The following is a 17,762-nucleotide window of genomic DNA, read 5'->3' as shown; positions in this document are numbered from 1 at the left end:
GTTATTGATTTGCACCCTGTTTTTTTCCCTCATCCCGCAACTCTAAATTATCATGAAATCAATCCTTCACGCTTGCAGTTAGGGGTGGCAATTCGGGTCCAAATCAGGTTGGCGGGTCGGGTTCGGGTCAACAGACCCGCCAGAAAATCTGTTGACCCGAACCCCGACCCGCCAACCCGTGACGGGTCAGGTATGCTGACCCGAACCCGAAAATTTCAGGTTTACGGGGCGGCGGGTCGACCCGAAATGACCCGAAACTTAATTTTAATTTATTAATTTATCACTGTAATTTCTAATAAAATCAATTTCTCACAAAACTAATTACATAATCAAGTAATAAAAATTTAAATAAATGATTCCAAATCAAATCTAAAATAAATTAAACACCGTAAAAGTGTTTTATCCCAAGCAAAATATAAAATAAATTAAAACAATACAAAAGTGAAAAATAATATAATATATTATTTGTCCAAGTATAATAATTTCAACTTCACACAAATTAAATAAATTCGTTTAGGATTAAGTAATTAATGCCTTTGAAAAAAAGAATAACTTAGTTTAGTTAGATAAAATTATTTTTATGTTTATTAAATTATTTTTAATTCGTAAACGGGTCATATCGGGTCATATCAGGTCACCACGGGTTGACCCGAAATCGACCGGTTTTCTTTTCGGGTTCATCGGGTCCAACCCGATTCTGACCCGAATTCCCGAAACCTCAACCCAAACCCATTAATTTCGTGTTAGGTTCGTGTCGTGTCGAAAATTGCCACCCCTAGTTGCGGTGATACATTTGCGCCGACAAATTTGAGCGACGATCCGGGCTTTGATCGAGCCGTACCGTTCCTGATTTGTCTCGCGCCTTCAGATCCTCCTTCACGCTTCGACAAGAAGCAAAATATTAAGCAATCGTTCCGACGGAGCTAAATTACTACAGGATAAAGAACGAATAGGAAATTTGGATTTCGAAACAAAAAAGAGAGGGGTGCAACACGAGGACTTCCCAGGGGGTCACCCATCCTAGTACTACTCTCGCCCAAGCACGCTTAACTTCGGAGTTCTGATGGGATCCGGTGCATTAGCGCTGGTATGATCGCACCCGCCATGTTCCTTTCGCGTTATTCTTTTAAACTACCCCGTCCTGCGAAGCAGTGTGGCTTTTCTAGACCGAAATTCATTTTAAGCGTCAATTCAAGCATTTTCCTCTTATCCTTTTATTTATTTACTTTATATATTTTTTTGTTATTGATTTGCACCCTGTTTTTTTCCCTCATCCCGCAACTCTAAATTATCATGAAATCAATCCTTCACGCTTGCAGTTAGGGGTGGCAATTCGGGTCCAAATCAGGTTGGCGGGTCGGGTTCGGGTCAACAGACCCGCCAGAAAATCTGTTGACCCGAACCCCGACCCGCCAACCCGTGACGGGTCAGGTATGCTGACCCGAACCCGAAAATTTCAGGTTTACGGGGCGGCGGGTCGACCCGAAATGACCCGAAACTTAATTTTAATTTATTAATTTATCACTGTAATTTCTAATAAAATCAATTTCTCACAAAACTAATTACATAATCAAGTAATAAAAATTTAAATAAATGATTCCAAATCAAATCTAAAATAAATTAAACACCGTAAAAGTGTTTTATCCCAAGCAAAATATAAAATAAATTAAAACAATACAAAAGTGAAAAATAATATAATATATTATTTGTCCAAGTATAATAATTTCAACTTCACACAAATTAAATAAATTCGTTTAGGATTAAGTAATTAATGCCTTTGAAAAAAAGAATAACTTAGTTTAGTTAGATAAAATTATTTTTATGTTTATTAAATTATTTTTAATTCGTAAACGGGTCATATCGGGTCATATCAGGTCACCACGGGTTGACCCGAAATCGACCGGTTTTCTTTTCGGGTTCATCGGGTCCAACCCGATTCTGACCCGAATTCCCGAAACCTCAACCCAAACCCATTAATTTCGTGTTAGGTTCGTGTCGTGTCGAAAATTGCCACCCCTAGTTGCGGTGATACATTTGCGCCGACAAATTTGAGCGACGATCCGGGCTTTGATCGAGCCGTACCGTTCCTGATTTGTCTCGCGCCTTCAGATCCTCCTTCACGCTTCGACAAGAAGCAAAATATTAAGCAATCGTTCCGACGGAGCTAAATTACTACAGGATAAAGAACGAATAGGAAATTTGGATTTCGAAACAAAAAAGAGAGGGGTGCAACACGAGGACTTCCCAGGGGGTCACCCATCCTAGTACTACTCTCGCCCAAGCACGCTTAACTTCGGAGTTCTGATGGGATCCGGTGCATTAGTGCTGGTATGATCGCACCCGCCATGTTCCTTTCGCGTTATTCTTTTAAACTACCCCGTCCTGCGAAGCAGTGTGGCTTTTCTAGACCGAAATTCATTTTAAGCGTCAATTCAAGCATTTTCCTCTTATCCTTTTATTTATTTACTTTATATTTTTTTTTGTTATTGATTTGCACCCTGTTTTTTTCCCTCATCCCGCAACTCTAAATTATCATGAAATCAATCCTTCACGCTTGCAGTTAGGGGTGGCAATTCGGGTCCAAATCAGGTTGGCGGGTCGGGTTCGGGTCAACAGACCCGCCAGAAAATCTGTTGACCCGAACCCCGACCCGCCAACCCGTGACGGGTCAGGTATGCTGACCCGAACCCGAAAATTTCAGGTTTACGGGGCGGCGGGTCGACCCGAAATGACCCGAAACTTAATTTTAATTTATTAATTTATCACTGTAATTTCTAATAAAATCAATTTCTCACAAAACTAATTACATAATCAAGTAATAAAAATTTAAATAAATGATTCCAAATCAAATCTAAAATAAATTAAACACCGTAAAAGTGTTTTATCCCAAGCAAAATATAAAATAAATTAAAACAATACAAAAGTGAAAAATAATATAATATATTATTTGTCCAAGTATAATAATTTCAACTTCACACAAATTAAATAAATTCGTTTAGGATTAAGTAATTAATGCCTTTGAAAAAAAGAATAACTTAGTTTAGTTAGATAAAATTATTTTTATGTTTATTAAATTATTTTTAATTCGTAAACGGGTCATATCGGGTCATATCAGGTCACCACGGGTTGATCCGAAATCGACCGGTTTTCTTTTCGGGTTCATCGGGTCCAACCCGATTCTGACCCGAATTCCCGAAACCTCAACCCAAACCCATTAATTTCGTGTTAGGTTCGTGTCGTGTCGAAAATTGCCACCCCTAGTTGCGGTGATACATTTGCGCCGACAAATTTGAGCGACGATCCGGGCTTTGATCGAGCCGTACCGTTCCTGATTTGTCTCGCGCCTTCAGATCCTCCTTCACGCTTCGACAAGAAGCAAAATATTAAGCAATCGTTCCGACGGAGCTAAATTACTACAGGATAAAGAACGAATAGGAAATTTGGATTTCGAAACAAAAAAGAGAGGGGTGCAACACGAGGACTTCCCAGGGGGTCACCCATCCTAGTACTACTCTCGCCCAAGCACGCTTAACTTCGGAGTTCTGATGGGATCCGGTGCATTAGCGCTGGTATGATCGCACCCGCCATGTTCCTTTCGCGTTATTCTTTTAAACTACCCCGTCCTGCGAAGCAGTGTGGCTTTTCTAGACCGAAATTCATTTTAAGCGTCAATTCAAGCATTTTCCTCTTATCCTTTTATTTATTTACTTTATATATTTTTTTGTTATTGATTTGCACCCTGTTTTTTTCCCTCATCCCGCAACTCTAAATTATCATGAAATCAATCCTTCACGCTTGCAGTTAGGGGTGGCAATTCGGGTCCAAATCAGGTTGGCGGGTCGGGTTCGGGTCAACAGACCCGCCAGAAAATCTGTTGACCCGAACCCCGACCCGCCAACCCGTGACGGGTCAGGTATGCTGACCCGAACCCGAAAATTTCAGGTTTACGGGGCGGCGGGTCGACCCGAAATGACCCGAAACTTAATTTTAATTTATTAATTTATCACTGTAATTTCTAATAAAATCAATTTCTCACAAAACTAATTACATAATCAAGTAATAAAAATTTAAATAAATGATTCCAAATCAAATCTAAAATAAATTAAACACCGTAAAAGTGTTTTATCCCAAGCAAAATATAAAATAAATTAAAACAATACAAAAGTGAAAAATAATATAATATATTATTTGTCCAAGTATAATAATTTCAACTTCACACAAATTAAATAAATTCGTTTAGGATTAAGTAATTAATGCCTTTGAAAAAAAGAATAACTTAGTTTAGTTAGATAAAATTATTTTTATGTTTATTAAATTATTTTTAATTCGTAAACGGGTCATATCGGGTCATATCAGGTCACCACGGGTTGACCCGAAATCGACCGGTTTTCTTTTCGGGTTCATCGGGTCCAACCCGATTCTGACCCGAATTCCCGAAACCTCAACCCAAACCCATTAATTTCGTGTTAGGTTCGTGTCGTGTCGAAAATTGCCACCCCTAGTTGCGGTGATACATTTGCGCCGACAAATTTGAGCGACGATCCGGGCTTTGATCGAGCCGTACCGTTCCTGATTTGTCTCGCGCCTTCAGATCCTCCTTCACGCTTCGACAAGAAGCAAAATATTAAGCAATCGTTCCGACGGAGCTAAATTACTACAGGATAAAGAACGAATAGGAAATTTGGATTTCGAAACAAAAAAGAGAGGGGTGCAACACGAGGACTTCCCAGGGGGTCACCCATCCTAGTACTACTCTCGCCCAAGCACGCTTAACTTCGGAGTTCTGATGGGATCCGGTGCATTAGTGCTGGTATGATCGCACCCGCCATGTTCCTTTCGCGTTATTCTTTTAAACTACCCCGTCCTGCGAAGCAGTGTGGCTTTTCTAGACCGAAATTCATTTTAAGCGTCAATTCAAGCATTTTCCTCTTATCATTTTATTTATTTACTTTATATTTTTTTTTGTTATTGATTTGCACCCTGTTTTTTTCCCTCATCCCGCAACTCTAAATTATCATGAAATCAATCCTTCACGCTTGCAGTTAGGGGTGGCAATTCGGGTCCAAATCAGGTTGGCGGGTCGGGTTCGGGTCAACAGACCCGCCAGAAAATCTGTTGACCCGAACCCCGACCCGCCAACCCGTGACGGGTCAGGTATGCTGACCCGAACCCGAAAATTTCAGGTTTACGGGGCGGCGGGTCGACCCGAAATGACCCGAAACTTAATTTTAATTTATTAATTTATCACTGTAATTTCTAATAAAATCAATTTCTCACAAAACTAATTACATAATCAAGTAATAAAAATTTAAATAAATGATTCCAAATCAAATCTAAAATAAATTAAACACCGTAAAAGTGTTTTATCCCAAGCAAAATATAAAATAAATTAAAACAATACAAAAGTGAAAAATAATATAATATATTATTTGTCCAAGTATAATAATTTCAACTTCACACAAATTAAATAAATTCGTTTAGGATTAAGTAATTAATGCCTTTGAAAAAAAGAATAACTTAGTTTAGTTAGATAAAATTATTTTTATGTTTATTAAATTATTTTTAATTCGTAAACGGGTCATATCGGGTCATATCAGGTCACCACGGGTTGACCCGAAATCGACCGGTTTTCTTTTCGGGTTCATCGGGTCCAACCCGATTCTGACCCGAATTCCCGAAACCTCAACCCAAACCCATTAATTTCGTGTTAGGTTCGTGTCGTGTCGAAAATTGCCACCCCTAGTTGCGGTGATACATTTGCGCCGACAAATTTGAGCGACGATCCGGGCTTTGATCGAGCCGTACCGTTCCTGATTTGTCTCGCGCCTTCAGATCCTCCTTCACGCTTCGACAAGAAGCAAAATATTAAGCAATCGTTCCGACGGAGCTAAATTACTACAGGATAAAGAACGAATAGGAAATTTGGATTTCGAAACAAAAAAGAGAGGGGTGCAACACGAGGACTTCCCAGGGGGTCACCCATCCTAGTACTACTCTCGCCCAAGCACGCTTAACTTCGGAGTTCTGATGGGATCCGGTGCATTAGCGCTGGTATGATCGCACCCGCCATGTTCCTTTCGCGTTATTCTTTTAAACTACCCCGTCCTGCGAAGCAGTGTGGCTTTTCTAGACCGAAATTCATTTTAAGCGTCAATTCAAGCATTTTCCTCTTATCCTTTTATTTATTTACTTTATATATTTTTTTGTTATTGATTTGCACCCTGTTTTTTTCCCTCATCCCGCAACTCTAAATTATCATGAAATCAATCCTTCACGCTTGCAGTTAGGGGTGGCAATTCGGGTCCAAATCAGGTTGGCGGGTCGGGTTCGGGTCAACAGACCCGCCAGAAAATCTGTTGACCCGAACCCCGACCCGCCAACCCGTGACGGGTCAGGTATGCTGACCCGAACCCGAAAATTTCAGGTTTACGGGGCGGCGGGTCGACCCGAAATGACCCGAAACTTAATTTTAATTTATTAATTTATCACTGTAATTTCTAATAAAATCAATTTCTCACAAAACTAATTACATAATCAAGTAATAAAAATTTAAATAAATGATTCCAAATCAAATCTAAAATAAATTAAACACCGTAAAAGTGTTTTATCCCAAGCAAAATATAAAATAAATTAAAACAATACAAAAGTGAAAAATAATATAATATATTATTTGTCCAAGTATAATAATTTCAACTTCACACAAATTAAATAAATTCGTTTAGGATTAAGTAATTAATGCCTTTGAAAAAAAGAATAACTTAGTTTAGTTAGATAAAATTATTTTTATGTTTATTAAATTATTTTTAATTCGTAAACGGGTCATATCGGGTCATATCAGGTCACCACGGGTTGACCCGAAATCGACCGGTTTTCTTTTCGGGTTCATCGGGTCCAACCCGATTCTGACCCGAATTCCCGAAACCTCAACCCAAACCCATTAATTTCGTGTTAGGTTCGTGTCGTGTCGAAAATTGCCACCCCTAGTTGCGGTGATACATTTGCGCCGACAAATTTGAGCGACGATCCGGGCTTTGATCGAGCCGTACCGTTCCTGATTTGTCTCGCGCCTTCAGATCCTCCTTCACGCTTCGACAAGAAGCAAAATATTAAGCAATCGTTCCGACGGAGCTAAATTACTACAGGATAAAGAACGAATAGGAAATTTGGATTTCGAAACAAAAAAGAGAGGGGTGCAACACGAGGACTTCCCAGGGGGTCACCCATCCTAGTACTACTCTCGCCCAAGCACGCTTAACTTCGGAGTTCTGATGGGATCCGGTGCATTAGTGCTGGTATGATCGCACCCGCCATGTTCCTTTCGCGTTATTCTTTTAAACTACCCCGTCCTGCGAAGCAGTGTGGCTTTTCTAGACCGAAATTCATTTTAAGCGTCAATTCAAGCATTTTCCTCTTATCCTTTTATTTATTTACTTTATATTTTTTTTTGTTATTGATTTGCACCCTGTTTTTTTCCCTCATCCCGCAACTCTAAATTATCATGAAATCAATCCTTCACGCTTGCAGTTAGGGGTGGCAATTCGGGTCCAAATCAGGTTGGCGGGTCGGGTTCGGGTCAACAGACCCGCCAGAAAATCTGTTGACCCGAACCCCGACCCGCCAACCCGTGACGGGTCAGGTATGCTGACCCGAACCCGAAAATTTCAGGTTTACGGGGCGGCGGGTCGACCCGAAATGACCCGAAACTTAATTTTAATTTATTAATTTATCACTGTAATTTCTAATAAAATCAATTTCTCACAAAACTAATTACATAATCAAGTAATAAAAATTTAAATAAATGATTCCAAATCAAATCTAAAATAAATTAAACACCGTAAAAGTGTTTTATCCCAAGCAAAATATAAAATAAATTAAAACAATACAAAAGTGAAAAATAATATAATATATTATTTGTCCAAGTATAATAATTTCAACTTCACACAAATTAAATAAATTCGTTTAGGATTAAGTAATTAATGCCTTTGAAAAAAAGAATAACTTAGTTTAGTTAGATAAAATTATTTTTATGTTTATTAAATTATTTTTAATTCGTAAACGGGTCATATCGGGTCATATCAGGTCACCACGGGTTGATCCGAAATCGACCGGTTTTCTTTTCGGGTTCATCGGGTCCAACCCGATTCTGACCCGAATTCCCGAAACCTCAACCCAAACCCATTAATTTCGTGTTAGGTTCGTGTCGTGTCGAAAATTGCCACCCCTAGTTGCGGTGATACATTTGCGCCGACAAATTTGAGCGACGATCCGGGCTTTGATCGAGCCGTACCGTTCCTGATTTGTCTCGCGCCTTCAGATCCTCCTTCACGCTTCGACAAGAAGCAAAATATTAAGCAATCGTTCCGACGGAGCTAAATTACTACAGGATAAAGAACGAATAGGAAATTTGGATTTCGAAACAAAAAAGAGAGGGGTGCAACACGAGGACTTCCCAGGGGGTCACCCATCCTAGTACTACTCTCGCCCAAGCACGCTTAACTTCGGAGTTCTGATGGGATCCGGTGCATTAGCGCTGGTATGATCGCACCCGCCATGTTCCTTTCGCGTTATTCTTTTAAACTACCCCGTCCTGCGAAGCAGTGTGGCTTTTCTAGACCGAAATTCATTTTAAGCGTCAATTCAAGCATTTTCCTCTTATCCTTTTATTTATTTACTTTATATATTTTTTTGTTATTGATTTGCACCCTGTTTTTTTCCCTCATCCCGCAACTCTAAATTATCATGAAATCAATCCTTCACGCTTGCAGTTAGGGGTGGCAATTCGGGTCCAAATCAGGTTGGCGGGTCGGGTTCGGGTCAACAGACCCGCCAGAAAATCTGTTGACCCGAACCCCGACCCGCCAACCCGTGACGGGTCAGGTATGCTGACCCGAACCCGAAAATTTCAGGTTTACGGGGCGGCGGGTCGACCCGAAATGACCCGAAACTTAATTTTAATTTATTAATTTATCACTGTAATTTCTAATAAAATCAATTTCTCACAAAACTAATTACATAATCAAGTAATAAAAATTTAAATAAATGATTCCAAATCAAATCTAAAATAAATTAAACACCGTAAAAGTGTTTTATCCCAAGCAAAATATAAAATAAATTAAAACAATACAAAAGTGAAAAATAATATAATATATTATTTGTCCAAGTATAATAATTTCAACTTCACACAAATTAAATAAATTCGTTTAGGATTAAGTAATTAATGCCTTTGAAAAAAAGAATAACTTAGTTTAGTTAGATAAAATTATTTTTATGTTTATTAAATTATTTTTAATTCGTAAACGGGTCATATCGGGTCATATCAGGTCACCACGGGTTGACCCGAAATCGACCGGTTTTCTTTTCGGGTTCATCGGGTCCAACCCGATTCTGACCCGAATTCCCGAAACCTCAACCCAAACCCATTAATTTCGTGTTAGGTTCGTGTCGTGTCGAAAATTGCCACCCCTAGTTGCGGTGATACATTTGCGCCGACAAATTTGAGCGACGATCCGGGCTTTGATCGAGCCGTACCGTTCCTGATTTGTCTCGCGCCTTCAGATCCTCCTTCACGCTTCGACAAGAAGCAAAATATTAAGCAATCGTTCCGACGGAGCTAAATTACTACAGGATAAAGAACGAATAGGAAATTTGGATTTCGAAACAAAAAAGAGAGGGGTGCAACACGAGGACTTCCCAGGGGGTCACCCATCCTAGTACTACTCTCGCCCAAGCACGCTTAACTTCGGAGTTCTGATGGGATCCGGTGCATTAGCGCTGGTATGATCGCACCCGCCATGTTCCTTTCGCGTTATTCTTTTAAACTACCCCGTCCTGCGAAGCAGTGTGGCTTTTCTAGACCGAAATTCATTTTAAGCGTCAATTCAAGCATTTTCCTCTTATCCTTTTATTTATTTACTTTATATTTTTTTTTGTTATTGATTTGCACCCTGTTTTTTTCCCTCATCCCGCAACTCTAAATTATCATGAAATCAATCCTTCACGCTTGCAGTTAGGGGTGGCAATTCGGGTCCAAATCAGGTTGGCGGGTCGGGTTCGGGTCAACAGACCCGCCAGAAAATCTGTTGACCCGAACCCCGACCCGCCAACCCGTGACGGGTCAGGTATGCTGACCCGAACCCGAAAATTTCAGGTTTACGGGGCGGCGGGTCGACCCGAAATGACCCGAAACTTAATTTTAATTTATTAATTTATCACTGTAATTTCTAATAAAATCAATTTCTCACAAAACTAATTACATAATCAAGTAATAAAAATTTAAATAAATGATTCCAAATCAAATCTAAAATAAATTAAACACCGTAAAAGTGTTTTATCCCAAGCAAAATATAAAATAAATTAAAACAATACAAAAGTGAAAAATAATATAATATATTATTTGTCCAAGTATAATAATTTCAACTTCACACAAATTAAATAAATTCGTTTAGGATTAAGTAATTAATGCCTTTGAAAAAAAGAATAACTTAGTTTAGTTAGATAAAATTATTTTTATGTTTATTAAATTATTTTTAATTCGTAAACGGGTCATATCGGGTCATATCAGGTCACCACGGGTTGATCCGAAATCGACCGGTTTTCTTTTCGGGTTCATCGGGTCCAACCCGATTCTGACCCGAATTCCCGAAACCTCAACCCAAACCCATTAATTTCGTGTTAGGTTCGTGTCGTGTCGAAAATTGCCACCCCTAGTTGCGGTGATACATTTGCGCCGACAAATTTGAGCGACGATCCGGGCTTTGATCGAGCCGTACCGTTCCTGATTTGTCTCGCGCCTTCAGATCCTCCTTCACGCTTCGACAAGAAGCAAAATATTAAGCAATCGTTCCGACGGAGCTAAATTACTACAGGATAAAGAACGAATAGGAAATTTGGATTTCGAAACAAAAAAGAGAGGGGTGCAACACGAGGACTTCCCAGGGGGTCACCCATCCTAGTACTACTCTCGCCCAAGCACGCTTAACTTCGGAGTTCTGATGGGATCCGGTGCATTAGCGCTGGTATGATCGCACCCGCCATGTTCCTTTCGCGTTATTCTTTTAAACTACCCCGTCCTGCGAAGCAGTGTGGCTTTTCTAGACCGAAATTCATTTTAAGCGTCAATTCAAGCATTTTCCTCTTATCCTTTTATTTATTTACTTTATATATTTTTTTGTTATTGATTTGCACCCTGTTTTTTTCCCTCATCCCGCAACTCTAAATTATCATGAAATCAATCCTTCACGCTTGCAGTTAGGGGTGGCAATTCGGGTCCAAATCAGGTTGGCGGGTCGGGTTCGGGTCAACAGACCCGCCAGAAAATCTGTTGACCCGAACCCCGACCCGCCAACCCGTGACGGGTCAGGTATGCTGACCCGAACCCGAAAATTTCAGGTTTACGGGGCGGCGGGTCGACCCGAAATGACCCGAAACTTAATTTTAATTTATTAATTTATCACTGTAATTTCTAATAAAATCAATTTCTCACAAAACTAATTACATAATCAAGTAATAAAAATTTAAATAAATGATTCCAAATCAAATCTAAAATAAATTAAACACCGTAAAAGTGTTTTATCCCAAGCAAAATATAAAATAAATTAAAACAATACAAAAGTGAAAAATAATATAATATATTATTTGTCCAAGTATAATAATTTCAACTTCACACAAATTAAATAAATTCGTTTAGGATTAAGTAATTAATGCCTTTGAAAAAAAGAATAACTTAGTTTAGTTAGATAAAATTATTTTTATGTTTATTAAATTATTTTTAATTCGTAAACGGGTCATATCGGGTCATATCAGGTCACCACGGGTTGACCCGAAATCGACCGGTTTTCTTTTCGGGTTCATCGGGTCCAACCCGATTCTGACCCGAATTCCCGAAACCTCAACCCAAACCCATTAATTTCGTGTTAGGTTCGTGTCGTGTCGAAAATTGCCACCCCTAGTTGCGGTGATACATTTGCGCCGACAAATTTGAGCGACGATCCGGGCTTTGATCGAGCCGTACCGTTCCTGATTTGTCTCGCGCCTTCAGATCCTCCTTCACGCTTCGACAAGAAGCAAAATATTAAGCAATCGTTCCGACGGAGCTAAATTACTACAGGATAAAGAACGAATAGGAAATTTGGATTTCGAAACAAAAAAGAGAGGGGTGCAACACGAGGACTTCCCAGGGGGTCACCCATCCTAGTACTACTCTCGCCCAAGCACGCTTAACTTCGGAGTTCTGATGGGATCCGGTGCATTAGCGCTGGTATGATCGCACCCGCCATGTTCCTTTCGCGTTATTCTTTTAAACTACCCCGTCCTGCGAAGCAGTGTGGCTTTTCTAGACCGAAATTCATTTTAAGCGTCAATTCAAGCATTTTCCTCTTATCCTTTTATTTATTTACTTTATATTTTTTTTTGTTATTGATTTGCACCCTGTTTTTTTCCCTCATCCCGCAACTCTAAATTATCATGAAATCAATCTTTCACGCTTGCAGTTAGGGGTGGCAATTCGGGTCCAAATCAGGTTGGCGGGTCGGGTTCGGGTCAACAGACCCGCCAGAAAATCTGTTGACCCGAACCCCGACCCGCCAACCCGTGACGGGTCAGGTATGCTGACCCGAACCCGAAAATTTCAGGTTTACGGGGCGGCGGGTCGACCCGAAATGACCCGAAACTTAATTTTAATTTATTAATTTATCACTGTAATTTCTAATAAAATCAATTTCTCACAAAACTAATTACATAATCAAGTAATAAAAATTTAAATAAATGATTCCAAATCAAATCTAAAATAAATTAAACACCGTAAAAGTGTTTTATCCCAAGCAAAATATAAAATAAATTAAAACAATACAAAAGTGAAAAATAATATAATATATTATTTGTCCAAGTATAATAATTTCAACTTCACACAAATTAAATAAATTCGTTTAGGATTAAGTAATTAATGCCTTTGAAAAAAAGAATAACTTAGTTTAGTTAGATAAAATTATTTTTATGTTTATTAAATTATTTTTAATTCGTAAACGGGTCATATCGGGTCATATCAGGTCACCACGGGTTGACCCGAAATCGACCGGTTTTCTTTTCGGGTTCATCGGGTCCAACCCGATTCTGACCCGAATTCCCGAAACCTCAACCCAAACCCATTAATTTCGTGTTAGGTTCGTGTCGTGTCGAAAATTGCCACCCCTAGTTGCGGTGATACATTTGCGCCGACAAATTTGAGCGACGATCCGGGCTTTGATCGAGCCGTACCGTTCCTGATTTGTCTCGCGCCTTCAGATCCTCCTTCACGCTTCGACAAGAAGCAAAATATTAAGCAATCGTTCCGACGGAGCTAAATTACTACAGGATAAAGAACGAATAGGAAATTTGGATTTCGAAACAAAAAAGAGAGGGGTGCAACACGAGGACTTCCCAGGGGGTCACCCATCCTAGTACTACTCTCGCCCAAGCACGCTTAACTTCGGAGTTCTGATGGGATCCGGTGCATTAGCGCTGGTATGATCGCACCCGCCATGTTCCTTTCGCGTTATTCTTTTAAACTACCCCGTCCTGCGAAGCAGTGTGGCTTTTCTAGACCGAAATTCATTTTAAGCGTCAATTCAAGCATTTTCCTCTTATCCTTTTATTTATTTACTTTATATATTTTTTTGTTATTGATTTGCACCCTGTTTTTTTCCCTCATCCCGCAACTCTAAATTATCATGAAATCAATCCTTCACGCTTGCAGTTAGGGGTGGCAATTCGGGTCCAAATCAGGTTGGCGGGTCGGGTTCGGGTCAACAGACCCGCCAGAAAATCTGTTGACCCGAACCCCGACCCGCCAACCCGTGACGGGTCAGGTATGCTGACCCGAACCCGAAAATTTCAGGTTTACGGGGCGGCGGGTCGACCCGAAATGACCCGAAACTTAATTTTAATTTATTAATTTATCACTGTAATTTCTAATAAAATCAATTTCTCACAAAACTAATTACATAATCAAGTAATAAAAATTTAAATAAATGATTCCAAATCAAATCTAAAATAAATTAAACACCGTAAAAGTGTTTTATCCCAAGCAAAATATAAAATAAATTAAAACAATACAAAAGTGAAAAATAATATAATATATTATTTGTCCAAGTATAATAATTTCAACTTCACACAAATTAAATAAATTCGTTTAGGATTAAGTAATTAATGCCTTTGAAAAAAAGAATAACTTAGTTTAGTTAGATAAAATTATTTTTATGTTTATTAAATTATTTTTAATTCGTAAACGGGTCATATCGGGTCATATCAGGTCACCACGGGTTGACCCGAAATCGACCGGTTTTCTTTTCGGGTTCATCGGGTCCAACCCGATTCTGACCCGAATTCCCGAAACCTCAACCCAAACCCATTAATTTCGTGTTAGGTTCGTGTCGTGTCGAAAATTGCCACCCCTAGTTGCGGTGATACATTTGCGCCGACAAATTTGAGCGACGATCCGGGCTTTGATCGAGCCGTACCGTTCCTGATTTGTCTCGCGCCTTCAGATCCTCCTTCACGCTTCGACAAGAAGCAAAATATTAAGCAATCGTTCCGACGGAGCTAAATTACTACAGGATAAAGAACGAATAGGAAATTTGGATTTCGAAACAAAAAAGAGAGGGGTGCAACACGAGGACTTCCCAGGGGGTCACCCATCCTAGTACTACTCTCGCCCAAGCACGCTTAACTTCGGAGTTCTGATGGGATCCGGTGCATTAGCGCTGGTATGATCGCACCCGCCATGTTCCTTTCGCGTTATTCTTTTAAACTACCCCGTCCTGCGAAGCAGTGTGGCTTTTCTAGACCGAAATTCATTTTAAGCGTCAATTCAAGCATTTTCCTCTTATCCTTTTATTTATTTACTTTATATATTTTTTTGTTATTGATTTGCACCCTGTTTTTTTCCCTCATCCCGCAACTCTAAATTATCATGAAATCAATCCTTCACGCTTGCAGTTAGGGGTGGCAATTCGGGTCCAAATCAGGTTGGCGGGTCGGGTTCGGGTCAACAGACCCGCCAGAAAATCTGTTGACCCGAACCCCGACCCGCCAACCCGTGACGGGTCAGGTATGCTGACCCGAACCCGAAAATTTCAGGTTTACGGGGCGGCGGGTCGACCCGAAATGACCCGAAACTTAATTTTAATTTATTAATTTATCACTGTAATTTCTAATAAAATCAATTTCTCACAAAACTAATTACATAATCAAGTAATAAAAATTTAAATAAATGATTCCAAATCAAATCTAAAATAAATTAAACACCGTAAAAGTGTTTTATCCCAAGCAAAATATAAAATAAATTAAAACAATACAAAAGTGAAAAATAATATAATATATTATTTGTCCAAGTATAATAATTTCAACTTCACACAAATTAAATAAATTCGTTTAGGATTAAGTAATTAATGCCTTTGAAAAAAAGAATAACTTAGTTTAGTTAGATAAAATTATTTTTATGTTTATTAAATTATTTTTAATTCGTAAACGGGTCATATCGGGTCATATCAGGTCACCACGGGTTGACCCGAAATCGACCGGTTTTCTTTTCGGGTTCATCGGGTCCAACCCGATTCTGACCCGAATTCCCGAAACCTCAACCCAAACCCATTAATTTCGTGTTAGGTTCGTGTCGTGTCGAAAATTGCCACCCCTAGTTGCGGTGATACATTTGCGCCGACAAATTTGAGCGACGATCCGGGCTTTGATCGAGCCGTACCGTTCCTGATTTGTCTCGCGCCTTCAGATCCTCCTTCACGCTTCGACAAGAAGCAAAATATTAAGCAATCGTTCCGACGGAGCTAAATTACTACAGGATAAAGAACGAATAGGAAATTTGGATTTCGAAACAAAAAAGAGAGGGGTGCAACACGAGGACTTCCCAGGGGGTCACCCATCCTAGTACTACTCTCGCCCAAGCACGCTTAACTTCGGAGTTCTGATGGGATCCGGTGCATTAGTGCTGGTATGATCGCACCCGCCATGTTCCTTTCGCGTTATTCTTTTAAACTACCCCGTCCTGCGAAGCAGTGTGGCTTTTCTAGACCGAAATTCATTTTAAGCGTCAATTCAAGCATTTTCCTCTTATCCTTTTATTTATTTACTTTATATTTTTTTTTGTTATTGATTTGCACCCTGTTTTTTTCCCTCATCCCGCAACTCTAAATTATCATGAAATCAATCCTTCACGCTTGCAGTTAGGGGTGGCAATTCGGGTCCAAATCAGGTTGGCGGGTCGGGTTCGGGTCAACAGACCCGCCAGAAAATCTGTTGACCCGAACCCCGACCCGCCAACCCGTGACGGGTCAGGTATGCTGACCCGAACCCGAAAATTTCAGGTTTACGGGGCGGCGGGTCGACCCGAAATGACCCGAAACTTAATTTTAATTTATTAATTTATCACTGTAATTTCTAATAAAATCAATTTCTCACAAAACTAATTACATAATCAAGTAATAAAAATTTAAATAAATGATTCCAAATCAAATCTAAAATAAATTAAACACCGTAAAAGTGTTTTATCCCAAGCAAAATATAAAATAAATTAAAACAATACAAAAGTGAAAAATAATATAATATATTATTTGTCCAAGTATAATAATTTCAACTTCACACAAATTAAATAAATTCGTTTAGGATTAAGTAATTAATGCCTTTGAAAAAAAGAATAACTTAGTTTAGTTAGATAAAATTATTTTTATGTTTATTAAATTATTTTTAATTCGTAAACGGGTCATATCGGGTCATATCAGGTCACCACGGGTTGATCCGAAATCGACCGGTTTTCTTTTCGGGTTCATCGGGTCCAACCCGATTCTGACCCGAATTCCCGAAACCTCAACCCAAACCCATTAATTTCGTGTTAGGTTCGTGTCGTGTCGAAAATTGCCACCCCTAGTTGCGGTGATACATTTGCGCCGACAAATTTGAGCGACGATCCGGGCTTTGATCGAGCCGTACCGTTCCTGATTTGTCTCGCGCCTTCAGATCCTCCTTCACGCTTCGACAAGAAGCAAAATATTAAGCAATCGTTCCGACGGAGCTAAATTACTACAGGATAAAGAACGAATAGGAAATTTGGATTTCGAAACAAAAAAGAGAGGGGTGCAACACGAGGACTTCCCAGGGGGTCACCCATCCTAGTACTACTCTCGCCCAAGCACGCTTAACTTCGGAGTTCTGATGGGATCCGGTGCATTAGCGCTGGTATGATCGCACCCGCCATGTTCCTTTCGCGTTATTCTTTTAAACTACCCCGTCCTGCGAAGCAGTGTGGCTTTTCTAGACCGAAATTCATTTTAAGCGTCAATTCAAGCATTTTCCTCTTATCCTTTTATTTATTTACTTTATATATTTTTTTGTTATTGATTTGCACCCTGTTTTTTTCCCTCATCCCGCAACTCTAAATTATCATGAAATCAATCCTTCACGCTTGCAGTTAGGGGTGGCAATTCGGGTCCAAATCAGGTTGGCGGGTCGGGTTCGGGTCAACAGACCCGCCAGAAAATCTGTTGACCCGAACCCCGACCCGCCAACCCGTGACGGGTCAGGTATGCTGACCCGAACCCGAAAATTTCAGGTTTACGGGGCGGCGGGTCGACCCGAAATGACCCGAAACTTAATTTTAATTTATTAATTTATCACTGTAATTTCTAATAAAATCAATTTCTCACAAAACTAATTACATAATCAAGTAATAAAAATTTAAATAAATGATTCCAAATCAAATCTAAAATAAATTAAACACC

The 17,762-nt window shown here is 39.5% G+C and overlaps 14 non-coding genes across 14 annotated transcripts; all 14 read right to left on the bottom strand.

The window, feature by feature from the left end:
* Window positions 1-982: 982 nt before the first annotated feature.
* On the bottom strand, window positions 983-1,101 carry LOC140030185 (5S ribosomal RNA). Its single transcript, XR_011834099.1, has one exon. It is a non-coding gene; the product is annotated as a 5S ribosomal RNA (ribosomal RNA).
* A 1,122-nt stretch (window positions 1,102-2,223) lies between these two features.
* On the bottom strand, window positions 2,224-2,342 carry LOC140029089 (5S ribosomal RNA). Its single transcript, XR_011832992.1, has one exon. It is a non-coding gene; the product is annotated as a 5S ribosomal RNA (ribosomal RNA).
* Window positions 2,343-3,464: 1,122 nt separating this feature from the next.
* Window positions 3,465-3,583, bottom strand: LOC140030184 (5S ribosomal RNA). Its single transcript, XR_011834098.1, has one exon. It is a non-coding gene; the product is annotated as a 5S ribosomal RNA (ribosomal RNA).
* Window positions 3,584-4,705: 1,122 nt separating this feature from the next.
* Window positions 4,706-4,824, bottom strand: LOC140029088 (5S ribosomal RNA). The gene has a single exon (XR_011832991.1). It is a non-coding gene; the product is annotated as a 5S ribosomal RNA (ribosomal RNA).
* Window positions 4,825-5,946: 1,122 nt separating this feature from the next.
* LOC140030183 (5S ribosomal RNA) lies at window positions 5,947-6,065 on the bottom strand. Its single transcript, XR_011834097.1, has one exon. It is a non-coding gene; the product is annotated as a 5S ribosomal RNA (ribosomal RNA).
* Window positions 6,066-7,187: 1,122 nt separating this feature from the next.
* Window positions 7,188-7,306, bottom strand: LOC140029087 (5S ribosomal RNA). Its single transcript, XR_011832990.1, has one exon. It is a non-coding gene; the product is annotated as a 5S ribosomal RNA (ribosomal RNA).
* Window positions 7,307-8,428: 1,122 nt separating this feature from the next.
* LOC140030181 (5S ribosomal RNA) lies at window positions 8,429-8,547 on the bottom strand. Its single transcript, XR_011834095.1, has one exon. It is a non-coding gene; the product is annotated as a 5S ribosomal RNA (ribosomal RNA).
* A 1,122-nt stretch (window positions 8,548-9,669) lies between these two features.
* LOC140030180 (5S ribosomal RNA) lies at window positions 9,670-9,788 on the bottom strand. Its single transcript, XR_011834094.1, has one exon. It is a non-coding gene; the product is annotated as a 5S ribosomal RNA (ribosomal RNA).
* A 1,122-nt stretch (window positions 9,789-10,910) lies between these two features.
* On the bottom strand, window positions 10,911-11,029 carry LOC140030179 (5S ribosomal RNA). Its single transcript, XR_011834093.1, has one exon. It is a non-coding gene; the product is annotated as a 5S ribosomal RNA (ribosomal RNA).
* A 1,122-nt stretch (window positions 11,030-12,151) lies between these two features.
* On the bottom strand, window positions 12,152-12,270 carry LOC140030178 (5S ribosomal RNA). Its single transcript, XR_011834092.1, has one exon. It is a non-coding gene; the product is annotated as a 5S ribosomal RNA (ribosomal RNA).
* A 1,122-nt stretch (window positions 12,271-13,392) lies between these two features.
* Window positions 13,393-13,511, bottom strand: LOC140030177 (5S ribosomal RNA). Its single transcript, XR_011834091.1, has one exon. It is a non-coding gene; the product is annotated as a 5S ribosomal RNA (ribosomal RNA).
* Window positions 13,512-14,633: 1,122 nt separating this feature from the next.
* On the bottom strand, window positions 14,634-14,752 carry LOC140030176 (5S ribosomal RNA). The gene has a single exon (XR_011834090.1). It is a non-coding gene; the product is annotated as a 5S ribosomal RNA (ribosomal RNA).
* A 1,122-nt stretch (window positions 14,753-15,874) lies between these two features.
* Window positions 15,875-15,993, bottom strand: LOC140029085 (5S ribosomal RNA). The gene has a single exon (XR_011832988.1). It is a non-coding gene; the product is annotated as a 5S ribosomal RNA (ribosomal RNA).
* Window positions 15,994-17,115: 1,122 nt separating this feature from the next.
* LOC140030175 (5S ribosomal RNA) lies at window positions 17,116-17,234 on the bottom strand. The gene has a single exon (XR_011834089.1). It is a non-coding gene; the product is annotated as a 5S ribosomal RNA (ribosomal RNA).
* Window positions 17,235-17,762: the final 528 nt, after the last annotated feature.

This window comes from Coffea arabica, chromosome 11e (assembly GCF_036785885.1).
Source record: "Coffea arabica cultivar ET-39 chromosome 11e, Coffea Arabica ET-39 HiFi, whole genome shotgun sequence".
In the NCBI taxonomy this organism is placed as follows: Eukaryota; Viridiplantae; Streptophyta; class Magnoliopsida; order Gentianales; family Rubiaceae; genus Coffea; species Coffea arabica.
Note: the sequence above shows the minus strand (reverse complement) of the source record. Positions and strands in the feature narration are given on the sequence as shown.